This window comes from Puma concolor, chromosome B1 (assembly GCF_028749965.1).
Source record: "Puma concolor isolate L17-30 chromosome B1, mPumCon1.1.hap2, whole genome shotgun sequence".
Lineage (NCBI taxonomy): Eukaryota > Metazoa > Chordata > Mammalia > Carnivora > Felidae > Puma > Puma concolor.
The window spans coordinates 83,868,701-83,881,868 of NC_141670.1; the positions used below are offsets into that span (position 1 = coordinate 83,868,701).

Sequence of the window (13,168 nt, forward strand, 5' to 3'; positions counted from 1 at the left end):
ACTGTTTTCTTAAACCATCCTACTGTTTATGAACATTTGGGTATACCCAGTTTTTTGGCTATTGTGAATAATGCTGCTGTGAATATTTTATCCATGTGTTTTGAGCAATACACATATGCATTTCTATTCTGTAAGTATCTAAGGAGTAGAATTGCTGGGCTTCAAGGAATGCATTGCTGAGCATTAGCAAATACTATCAGATAGTTTTCCAAAGTGGCTGGGCCAATTTGTAAGACCATTCATTATGTGACAATTCCAGTAACTCTACTCCTTGCCAATACTTGATATTGTCAGTCTTTCTAATTTTAATCATTCTGATAGGTGTATAGTAAATCATAATGTGATTTTAATTTGTTTTACTTGAAAATAATAAAGTAGGGAAAAGTTGAATGTGTTGCCATATCTCTTAAGTGCCAATTCAAGTCTTTTGTCTACTTTTCTACGGAGCTGTTTGCCTTTTCTAATTGATTTGTAGGAGTTTATTATATAGTTTAGATGTGAGTCCTTATCATTTACATATATTTCTTTTCCCTCTAGTGGCTTGGCTTTTCATTCGGTAATAGTATGTTTTAATAAACAAGAGTTCCTAATTTTAATGTATTGCAAGTTAATAATTTTATCTTTCAGTCTTTTGTTTTACAGCTAGCACTTTTTGAGTTCTATTTAAATTATAAAAGCTCTGTGATCTGGCACAATCATTTTTCATCTGAGCAAATTAAGATTAATTGTCCAAAGTTCTATGGGCAATTCGTGATCCTCTCAACCCTTCAACCATTTGGACTCCAAGTCTAGTGCTCTTCTCAATTTTTAAATTATTATTTCCCTCTTCAAATTTATTAATATAGATTTTTAAATCCTAAACTTTATTGGTAAATCACTAAAACTGTCCTTTACTGTTACCACTATGAGTTGTGTTTATTTTTTTTTATATTATTTAGTATAGTCTAAGTGATTCACGTTATACTAAGTATTATGTAAGACTTTATGGAGTTTGGGGATCACAACAAAAATCTCATTGGGCAACTATAGTACAATGTCACAACCAGGATCTTGACATTGATATAGGCAAGATATAGAAGATTTGCATCACCACAGAATCATCTTGTGTCTTTTCATATCCACACCCACTCTGTCCTACCCCCAACCCTTACTGATGTCCTGGCAACCATGAGTCTCTTCTCCATTTCTATACATTGTTATTTTAAGAATGTTGTGTAAATGGAATCATACAGTAAGTAACCTTTTGGGATTGGTTTATTTCACTCAGCATAATTCTCCGAAGATTCATCCAGGTTGTTATATGCACCAATAATGTGTTTTTTTGTTTGTTTTCTTTGGGTAAATATCCAGTAATGGAACGGCAGTTCTACTTTTAAGTTTTTAAGGAACATCCGTACTTTTTTCCACAGTGGCTGCACCAATTTGCATTCCTACCAACAGTGCATGAGGGTTCTTTTTCCTCTGCATCCTGGCCAACACTTGTTATTTCTTGTGTTTTTGATCTTAGCTATTCTTACAGGAGTGAGGTAATATCTCATTGTGGCTTTAATTTGCATTTCCCTGCTAATTAATTAGGTTGAGCATTTTTTCATTGGTCCATTGGCTATCTGTATGGAAAAATGTGTATTCAGGTCCTACACCCATTTTTAATCAGATTGTTAAGTTTTTTTTGATGTCGAGTTGTAGAAGTTCTCTATATATTTTGGGTATTAACCCCTTATCAGATATGTCATTTGCAAACGTACTCTCATTCAGTAGGTTGACTTTTTGTTTTATTGATGGTTTCCTTTGTTGTGCAAGAGCTTTTTATTTTGTTATAATCCCAGCAGTTCAATTTTGCTTTTGTTTCCTGTGTCTGAAGAAATAGATCTAGAACAATGTTTCTACAGCTGATATCAAAGAAATTACTGATCCTATGTTCTCTTCTAGGATTTTTATGGTTTCAGGACTTGCATTTAGATCCTTAATCCATTTTGAGTTTATTTTTGGGTATGGTGGAAGAAAGTGTTCGTTTTCCTAACACCATTTATTGAAGACACTGTCTTTTCCCCATCGCATATTCTTGCCTCCTTTGTCATAGATTAATTGATCATATAAGTGTAGGTTTATTTCTGGGTTCCCTTTCTGTTCTATTAATCTATGTGTCTATCTTTGTGCCAGTACCATAATGTTTTGAGTACAGCTTTGTAGTAATTTGCTTTTTATTGTTACAAACTCTCCTAATTATTTTTGACACGAAAGGAACAATGACATTAATCAATAGGTGTCATACTTTAAGGAATCACACAACAGTGGTTAAATGATAACAGTTGTAACTTCTGTTTCATGTATGTCTGGAAACCAGTGTTGAAAAGTCATTTAGATTAAACTGAGATCACTTTAGTAGAGGAGGTGTATGACAACAATCAAATCCCCTTGGTAACAATCAGTTTACGACTTTCCATGTATACTTACAGAACTGTAAATTTTAGAAAATATAGCTTTTATTTGACATAATTGTCTCATCATTTAAAAGCCCTCATATACATAATAATTACCAAACACACAGGCTCCCCTGAAAGTCTGAGCACTTGCAGGAGCCATGATGATGTGAAGCGCTAAACTGAAGAGGTATCCTAAATGCTGTGTGCTCTAGTTCCTTGGAATTGCTTGTTCTTTTTTGAATGAGAATCGTATGCTAGGATTCTCTGACCACCTCGGATGCATATTTGAGTGCATTTCCTCTCTCCTTCCGTGCCATCTAAATCCCAGCCTCTGGGTCAGGTTTGGATGGGACAGCCTTCCTAGGACAGGCACAGCCTGCAGTTCATCCCAGGAAGGGCTGAATGACCCTAGAGCCCCAGGAAAACCAGGGACACCTGGGGCTGTATTAAAGTAGAGGAAGAGAGAAAGGGAAGAGCATTTGGAGACATAAAAGAAAATGAGGCCAGAGAGGAAACATATTTGTATTCTATTACGACATTAAACACACACACACACACACACACACACACACAAATTTGTAGCCTTACAATAACATATATTTATTGTCTCACAATTTCCATGGGCCAGGATTGTTGACGCAAAATGAACAAACCTTTTTAAAAATTTTAAAGAGAAAGGAAAAGAGTTTTATTCCAGCCCACATTAGGACAGCTGCCAGGGATACACAATCTTCACAAAGAAGAGAGTGCTCCAGGAAAGGGACATTTGATGCAGGGTTATATATATTTTTTACATAAAGAGTTACAAATTATCATGATGAAGGACATTCTAGAAAGTTACAGACTTTATCTTACGTGTTTAGTATATGCAAGGCTGTATGACTTTAATCTGATGGGAACAAGAGAGTTTTCTTTGTTTTTACCATCTTTATGTTCAGAAAGCCCCTTTTTGGTTATTTTCTTTTTTTAACGAAGCAGATGAACAATGTGTGCTTGGGGCAGAAATGGAGCCCACACTTTGAGGTTTTGCTGAGTCATTTTGTTTTTGATAAACATTAAAGTGTAGCGTCTCTAAGAGCCCAGGAACAGGTCCCACACACATTAAAAGTTGAAAATGTCCTTTATCATTTCCCCTTGTTGATCAGTAATCTTTCCTCAGAAAGCACTGATGATCAAACTTATGTTTTTATGTCCCTTGGTGACAGGGTGACTGATCTTCCCCGAGTCCATCGAGCCCCTCATTGCTAGATATGAATACATATATTTAACAAAAATTTTTTTTCAACGTTTATTTATTTATTTTTGGAACAGAGAGAGACAGAGCATGAACGGGGGAGGGGCAGAGAGAGAGGGAGACACAGAATCGGAAACAGGCTCCAGTCTCCGAGCCATCGGCCCAGAGCCTGACGCGGGGCTCGAACTCACGGACCGCGAGATCGTGACCTGGCTGAAGTCGGACGCTTAACCGACTGCGCCACCCAGGCGCCCCCATATATTTTTTAACCTAGTGTTGCTATTGGGGAGAACTTAGTGTAACACAAATGATGGAAAGCTTAAAAGTGATATATATTCTCTGTTAAGTCCCATTGACAAACAAACATGTTTGTGTTTGTCTTAGATCATCTGTTTTTGCATTTGGTGAAGCATTTTTAACAGAGTGCATGGATAACAAAAGAATTCCAGTAAGTACAATGTGAAGGAACAGTGCAACATTGGAATAGACTTGAACAGACAGGAGAAAAAAATCCAAAGAATCCTTTACATACATCTTGATAAAGGGTAAGGAAATTTATGATTATTTATGAGGAAAGATGGAGTATGTGGATTGAACAAACATGTATGTAATGTATATTCCCATGTTCACTTTGGGGTGGAGACTTGACATCAGAACAAGGCAAAGTTCAGTCCCTGACATCAGGAGATTACTTTAGAACAGAGAAGGGGCTATGGATTTGCTCCAAGAGCTGGTATAACCTAGATGGGTCTTAGGCTTGTGGTCTAGGTTAAGGCATGCAGGGCCTTGCTTGTTCCTAGGCTGGAACCGTATCAGTGGACCTGGAGTCCAGGCCCTTGCAGAGACAGCTAATGAGTTTGTGGGTGGGGTCTGAAAAGACATAATAGCTGATCCGGGGGAAACAGTTATCTGAAAAACAAACTTTAAACTTTCTGGTAGTTTAATCTCATTAACTCTATGGGGCACAGTTTCAGTTCCCCCCTGAGTTTTGATCACTTTTCAATCTTGAAGAATTGGGATGATGACCTCTCTGGCTACTTCCTCATTGCCTCAGATAAGGTAAGTTTTGGGTAAAGAGAATTTTTTGTAAGTCTTTTTTTTTTTTTTTTTTAATTTTTAGTTGACTTCTACTTAGTTAACATACAGTGCAATATTGGTTTCAGGAGCAGAATTCAGTAATTCATCACTTATATACAACACCCAGTGCTCATCACAAGCACCCTTCTTAATACCCATCACCCATCTAGTTCATCCCCCACCCACATCCCTCCACCAACCCTCAGTTTGTTCTCTTTTTCATCTTTCCCATATGTTCATCTATTTTGCTTCATAAATTCCACATAGATGAGTGAAACCATATATTTGTCTTTCTCTGACTGACGTATTTTGCTTAGCACAACACACTCTAGCTCCACCATGTCATTGCAAACAGCAAGATTTCATTCTTTTTGATGGCTTAGTAATATTTCATTGTATATATATATATATATATATATATATATACACACACACACATATATGTATATGTATATATATGTATATATATACACAGAATGAAATATTACTATATATAGTATATATATAGTATAAATATATATATATATATATATATATATATATATATATGTCACATCTTCTTATTCATTCATCAGTCAATGGACATTTGGGTTTTTGCCATAGTTTGGCTATTGTTGATAATGCTGCTATAAACATTGGGTACATGTACCCCTTCAAATCTGTATTTTTGTATCCTTCGAGTACATACCTATTAGTGCAATTGCTAGGTTGTGAGGTAGTTCTATTTTTAATTTTGTGAGGAAACTTCATACTGTTTTCCAGAGTTGCTGTACCAGTTTGCATTTCCACCAACAATTCAAGAGGGTTCCCCTCTCTCCACATCCTCACCAACACCTATTGTTTCTTGTGTTGTTAATTTTAGCCATTCTGACATGTGTGAGTGGTATCTCATTTTGCTTTTGATTTATGTTTCCCTGATGATGAGTGATGTTGAACATTTTTTCATGTGTCTGTTAGCCATCTGGATGTTTTCTTTGGAAAAGTGTCAATTCATGTCTTCTCATTTCTTCACTGGATTGTTTGTTTTTTGGGTGCTGGGTTTGATAAGTTTTTTGTAGACTTTGGATACCAACCCTTTATCAGATATGTCATTTGCATATATCTTCTCCTATTAGGCTGCCTTTTAGTTTTGTTGATTGTTTCCTTCACTATGTATAAGTTTTTTATCCTGTGAAGTCCCAATAGTTCTTTTTTGTTTGTTTGTTTGTTTGTTTGTTTGTTTTGTTTGTTTCCCTTGCCTCCAGAGACATGTCTAGTAAGAAGTTGCTATGGTCAAGGTCAAAGAGGTTGCTCCTGTGTTCTCCTCTAGGGTTTTGATGGTTTCTTGTCTCACATTTAGGTCTTTAATCCATTTTGACTTATTTTTATGTATAGTGAAAGAAAGTCCAGTTTCATTCTTCTGCATGTTGCTGTCCAGTTTTCCCAACACCACTTTTTAAAGACACTGTCTTTTTTCCATTGGCAATTTTTTTCTGCTTTGTCAAAGATTAGCCGACCAAAGAATTGTGGGTCCATTTCTGGGTTTTCTGTTCTGTTCCACTATGTATCTGTATCCATCTATGTATCTGTTTCTGTACCAGTACCATACTATCTTGATGACTACAGCTTTGTGATATAGCTTGAAATCCAGAATTGTGATGACTCCATTTTATTTTTCTTTTTCAGGATTGCTTTGGTTATTTGGGGTCTTTTGTGTTTCCTTACAAATTTTAGGATTGTTTGTTCTAGCTCCGTGAAAAATGCTGGTGGTATTTTGATAGGGATTGCATTAAATGTGTAGATTGCTTTGGCTAGTATAGACATTTTAACAATATTTGGTTCTTCTAATCCGTGAGCATGGAATGCTTTTCCATTTCTTTGTGTTCTCTTCAATTTCTTTCATAAGTGTTCTACAGTTTTCAGAGTACAGATCTTTTATCTCTTTGGTGAGGTTTATTCCTAGGTATCTGTTTTTGGTGCAATTGCAAATGGGATTGATTCCTTGATTTCTTTCTCTGATGCTTCATTTTTGGTGTATAAAATGCAACAGATTTCTGCATGTTGATTTTATATCCTTTGACTGCTAAATTCATGTATTAGTGCTAGCAATTTTTTGGTGAAGTCTTTTGGGTTTTCCACATAAAGTATCATGTCGTCTGCAAATAGTGAAAGTTTGATGTCTTCCTTGCTGATCTGGATGCCTTTTATTTCTTTTTGCTGTCTTATTGCTGAGGCTAAGACTTCCAGTACTATGTTAAATAGTAATGGTGACAGTGGACATCCTTGTCTTGTTCCTGACCAAAGGGGAAAGGCTCTCAATTTTTCCCCATTGAGGATGATATTAGCTGTGGGTCTTTCATATATGGCCTTTATGACGGTGAGGTATGGTGCATCTATCATTACTTTTTTGAAGGTTTTTATCAAGAATAGATGCTGTACTTTGTCAAATGCTTTTTCTGCATCTATTGCCAGGATCATCTTCCACTGTTTTGTTGTTGCTCTTTTTGTTGTTGTTTCTGTACCAGTTACTTCTGCTCTAATCTTTATTATTTCCCTTCTTCTGTTTGCTTTAGGCTTAATTTGCTATTCCTTTTCTAGTTCCTTTAGGCATAGGGTTAGGTTGTATACTTGAGACTTTTGTTGCTTCTTGATGTAGGCCTGTATTGCAAAATATTTCTCTCTTAGGACTGCCTTTGCTGCATCCCAAAGGTTTTGGATTACTGTGTTTTCATTTTCATTTGCTTCTATGTACTTTTTTTATTTGTCTTTAATTCCTGGTTAACCCATTCATTCTTTAGTAGGATATTCTTTTTTTTAATTTTTTAAATATTTATTTTTGAGATAGAGCATGAGCAGGGGAGGGGCAAGAGAGAGGGAGACACAGAATCTAAAGCAGGCCTCAGGCTCTGAGCTGTCAGCACAGAGCCTGATGTGGGACTCAAGCTCATGGACTGCAAGATCATGACCTGAGCCTAAGTCAGACGCTTAGCCAACTGAGTCACCCAGACGCCCCAAGTAGGATATTCTTTAACCTCCATGTATTTGTGGTCTTTCTAAAATTTTTCTTGTGGTTGCCTTCATGTTTCATAGCATTGTGGTCTGAAAATATGCATGGTATGATTTCAGTCTTTTTGTATTTGTTGAGGACTGATTTGTGACCAAGTATGTGATCTATTCTGGAAAATGTTTCATGTGCACTTGAAAAGAATGTGTACTCTGCTGCTTTAGGATGAAATCTTCTGAAAATGTCTGTTAAGTCCATCCAGTGAAGTGTGTCATTCAAAACTATTGTTTCCTTTTTTTTTTTTTTTTTTTTTTTTTTTAAATTTTTTTTTTCAACGTTTATTTATTTTTGGGACAGAGAGAGAGACAGAGCATGAACGGGGGAGGGGCAGAGAGAGAGGGAGACACAGAATCGGAAACAGGCTCCAGGCTCTGAGCCATCAGCCCAGAGCCCGACGCGGGGCTCGAACTCACGGACCGCGAGATCGTGACCTGGCTGAAGTCGGACGCTTAACCGACTGCGCCACCCAGGCGCCCCATTGTTTCCTTTTTTTAAAAAAAATTATTTATTGTTTAATTTACATCCAAAGAGCATATGGTGCAACAATGATTTCAGGAGTAGATTCCTTAATGCTCCTTACCCATTTAGACCACCCCCCTCCGACAACCACTTTAGCAACCCTCTGTTTGTTCTCTATATTTCAGAGTCTTTTATGTTTTGTTCTCCTCCCTGGTTTTATATTATTTTTGTTTCCCTTCCCTTATGTTCGTCTGTTTTCTATCTTAAAGTCCACATATGAGTGAAGTCATATGATATTTGTCTTTCTCTGACTACTTTCGCTTAGCATAATACACTCCAGTTCTATCCATGTAGTTGCAAATGGCAAGATTTCATTCTTTTTGATTGCCAAGTAATACTCCACTTTGTATATATACCACATCTTCTTTATCCACTCATCCGTCGATGGACATTTGAGTTCTTTCCATGCTTTGGCTATTGTTGATAGCGCTGCTATAAACACTGGGGTGCATGTGACCCTTTGAAACAGCACACCTATATCCCTTGGATAGATACCTAGTAGTGCAATTGCTGGGTTGTAGGGTAGTTCTATTTTTAATTTTCAAAACCATTGTTTCCTTGTTGATTTTCTGCTTAAATGATCTGCCGTCCATTGTTGTACGTGGGGTGTTAAAGTCCCCTACTATTATTGTATTATTATCAATGAGTTTCTTTATGTTTGTTATTAATTGATTTATATATTGGGTATTTACAAGTTGGGGCATAAATATTTACAACTGTTAGATCTTCTTGATGGATAGACCCCTTGATTATGATATAATACCCTTCTTCATCTCTTGTTACAGTCCTTACTTTAAAATCTAGTTTGTCTGATATAAGTATGGCTACTTCAGCTTTCTTTGATGTCCATTAGCATGATAGATGGTTCTCCATCCCCCCACCTTCCATCTGCAGGTGTCTTTAGATCTAAAATGAGTCTCTTGTAGGCAGCATATAGATTTATCTTGTTTTTTTTTTTTAATCCATTCTGATAACCTGTGTCTTTTTTTTAATGTTTATTTATTTATTTTGAGAGAGAGAGAGTGTGTGTGAGCTGGAGAGGGGCAGAGGGAGAGGGAGAGAGAGAATCCCAAGCAGACTCCACATTGTCACTGCAGAGTCTGATGTGGAGCTTGATCTCATGAACCATGAGCTCATGACCTGAGCTGTCAAGAATTAGTAGATTAAGCAACTAAGCCACTCACGCACCCCTGACACCCTATGTCTTTTGATTGGAGCATTTAGTCCATTACATTCAGCGTGATTATTAAAAGATACAAATTTAATGCCATTGTGTTACCTGTAGAGTTGATGTTTTGGTCATCTATGTTCCTTTCTAGTCTTTGTTGCTTTTGGTCTCCCCCCACCTCACTCAAAGAGTATCCCTTAATATTTCCTTCAGGTCTGGTTTAGTGGTCACAATCTCCTTAAGTTTTTGGTTTGTCTGGGAAACTCTATCTCTCCTTCTATTCTGAATGACAGCCTTGCCAGATAAAGTATTCTTGGCTGCATATTTTTCCCATTTGGCACATCGAGTGTTTCCTGCCATTCCCTCCTGGCCTGACAAGTTTTTGTGGACAGATCTGCAAACATGATCTGTCTTCCCCTGTAGGTTAAAGAATTTTTTTTCCCTTGCTGCTTTCAGGATTCTTTCTTTATTTGTGTATTTTGTGAATTTGACTATGATATGCCTGGTGATGGCTGGCTTTTGTTGAATTTAATGGGAGTTCTCTGTGCTTCTTGGATTTTGATGTCTGTGTCCTTCCCCAGATTAGGGAAGTTTTCAGCTGTTATTTGCTCAAACAAACCTTCTGCCCCCTTTTTCCTCTCTTCATCTTCTGGGACTCCTATGTTATTATGTTTTAGTAAGTCGCTAAGTTCCCTAAGTCTACCTTCATGGTAAACATATGAAAAACTTCATGAATTTTCATGTCATCCTTCTGCAGAGGCCATACTAATCTTCTCTGTATTGTTCCAATTTTAGTATATGTACTGCCAAAGAAAGCACACATTTTTTATTTGTAAATCTGAGCTGTAACATGCCTATATGCAGGACTAAGCAGAAGTTTTTAATCTATAGGTCTTAGCAGCAAGGGAAATAGAAGCAACAAAGAGTCAGACATGCTAAATTTTCTCCTGTTATAATTTTCCATTGTCAATCTTTATTCCATTTCTATGGAACAGGGGCAGAACACAAAAATGGTCTTCTGTAACTGCTTCAAGCCAAAATAGGGCACAGAAGGGCTTTGGAATGGAAGGATTTAACATGGTACAGGTTGTAACTCCCTTATTCTAAGGGATGGGGTATCACAGATCTTTCCTTATCTGAGAACTTGGATATTTTTCTGCATGGTTTGGCACTATATGGCATTATTAGTTTTATCCCCAAGTATACTCCCAGAAATATTAACAGTAGAGTCAAATCCAGTTTTTCATTCCCTCTAAAACTGATCTGATATTGATGGGTATCCAACAGATCAGTAAACCAGTCCCAGCCACCTTGGAAAAGGGGGAGGGGGGTATGGTGGTCAATGGTTTCTTGTAGCCAAGTGGCTTCCTGCTTGATTTTTTTTTTTGTTTTTTTCCAACGTTTATTTATTTTTGGGACAGAGAGAGACACAGCATGAACGGGGGAGGGGCAGAGAGAGAGGGAGACACAGAATCAGAAACAGGCTCCAGGCTCTGAGCCATCAGCCCAGAGCCCGACGTGGGGCTCGAACTCACGGAGCGCGAGATCATGACCTGGCTGAAGTCGGACGCTTAACCGACTGCGCCACCCAGGCGCCCCGTTCCTGCTTGATTTTATATGGATTCTTATTTCCCAGGAGGAGTTAATATGGGTGAAAGCAAGTGGTATTAGACATCGTACAGATTCTGCCTTTTTCAGCAAGCAATCAGTAATTAACAAGAGGCATTTCAATGGAAATAAAAGAAACACAGGTTAATTGTTGGAGCAAACTATAGGCCCAGTGTCTGAGTCCAAGTCCTAGAGAGAAGATTTTTAGGTGTCAGGCTTGAAGCATCCTCAGAAAGAGTGGGAGCACACAGCAGCAATCTGATGGATTTTTCTGTTTTGTAGTTCAAATGTCTCTGGTGCTCCTTTTGAGTGGCTCATAGAGAACAGGCGTGAACATTGTCTATACATGAGCTATTGTGGCAATTTTTCTGAAGTTTATCTCAAGTTGTCCAACTTCAGTTTGCAGGACTTCAGGAAAAAGAAAGTTTTAGTTCTTAATGATTTTAAAATAAGAGAACAGGAGAAGATTGTAATCTTTAGTTTGGAGAGTCATGGTCAGATATTTGAGGAAACGAGAATTCAGTGTCAGTCCAGTTTTATAGGCAAACAACAAACATTCAAAGATAATTAACCAGACGTAGAACCTAACATGCACAAAAATGTGTTATTGAAATACAACCTTTCTCTTTAAACTCATCTTCTTTCCTGTCAAAGGTAGCCAAATTAAGGGTAATTTGCTCATAAGGGGCAAAGCATCTGACTTCAGCTCAGGTCATGATCTCACGGTTTGTGGGTTCAACCCCACCTCTGGTTCTGCACTGATAGCCTGGAGCCTGCTTTGGATTCTGTGTCTCCTTCTCTCTGCCCCTCCCCCACTCACACTCTGTCTCTCTCACTCAAAAATAAATAAACGTTTTTAAAAAAATTTTTAAAGACTAATTTGTTTGTGAAATAAGTCTAGTTTTTACAAACTTGGCCAAATTATTTGCATATGCACAGTAAGAATAGTGATTGACCATATAGGTTTTTTTTTTTTTTCATTTGCTTTGCTAGACCTTTTTATAAAGAATTTCAAATGGAGACTCTAACAGCTTTTTAAGGCCAGACACCAAGCCAAATAACTTGCCATTAGATTCATCTGCAATACTTGTAGATTGGGTGAATTCCTCTCTTCTCAAGGTCCCCAAAATATCCTGAGGTTCCTGCACCTGCCAGGAAGTGACATCTTCTACTCACTTGGTAAGTCTGCTGGGAACTCTGTAAGCAAGGTGTCAGGCCAACATTTCCAAGAGCTCTATTGGTTCCTTAAAATCGACCTGAGCTCCTTAAAGTCATATGGTCATATCTGAGTCTATGCATGCATCTCTCAAATATGACATTTCAGTCAAAGCCTTAGTAATATAGCCAATGTTTCCAATGGTGTCGTGTTATAAGAACATACTTTTATTGAACTAATCCAAATAATTATAATTCCGTAAGAGAAAGAAGAATATTCATTGAGAGTTTTTTAATTCTGGAGGGTTCAGTTATGGAGAAAAGGTAAATGCTTATATTTTTTTCATAAAGGAATATTTTATCAAATTTTGTAACTCATAGATGTCTTAAGAGAAAAAGTTTCCCTGAATCTGGAAACGCAAACAGTAGAGAACCAGCAATGTTTGTTGTTTTCATACAACATACATTGTTTTCAGCAATGTTTTTATATGTTTCCTAACAGACCCAAATATCTTTAGCTTTTCTGTAATGAGACAACACAGACAAACCTTGTGATTTAGTCATTAATGTTTCAGTATTTTATCTTATTTACAAGAGACTTAGAAATCCAATGAATTCAACCCAATTTATCATTTAATGTAGCAAAACCCCCAAAGTTTTGGGTTACCAAAGATTTTGGAAGTTATTTAAAAGTGTATCCGTAAACTTTTTTACCTAACCTACTGGCTCTTAACAATTACCCATGAAAACTTTATGAGACAGACAAAAATCAACCATCATTTTCAGTCACTTTTTGTTGGCAAATTGCAACTGAGATAACACAAGCTTATTTGACTTGAGTAAACCTTGGTAAAATAAAGGTTTTACATTCATGAGGATAACTCAAAAGACACGTTGATTTTCATTAAGCCAACAACCTTGAAGCAGCTTTAATACCAAAT

The 13,168-nt window shown here is 37.1% G+C and overlaps 1 non-coding gene across 1 annotated transcript; it reads right to left on the reverse strand.

Annotated features, from left to right (window-relative positions):
* Window positions 1-10,176: 10,176 nt before the first annotated feature.
* Window positions 10,177-10,283, reverse strand: LOC112859114 (U6 spliceosomal RNA). Its single transcript, XR_003223433.1, has one exon. It is a non-coding gene; the product is annotated as a U6 spliceosomal RNA (small nuclear RNA).
* Window positions 10,284-13,168: the final 2,885 nt, after the last annotated feature.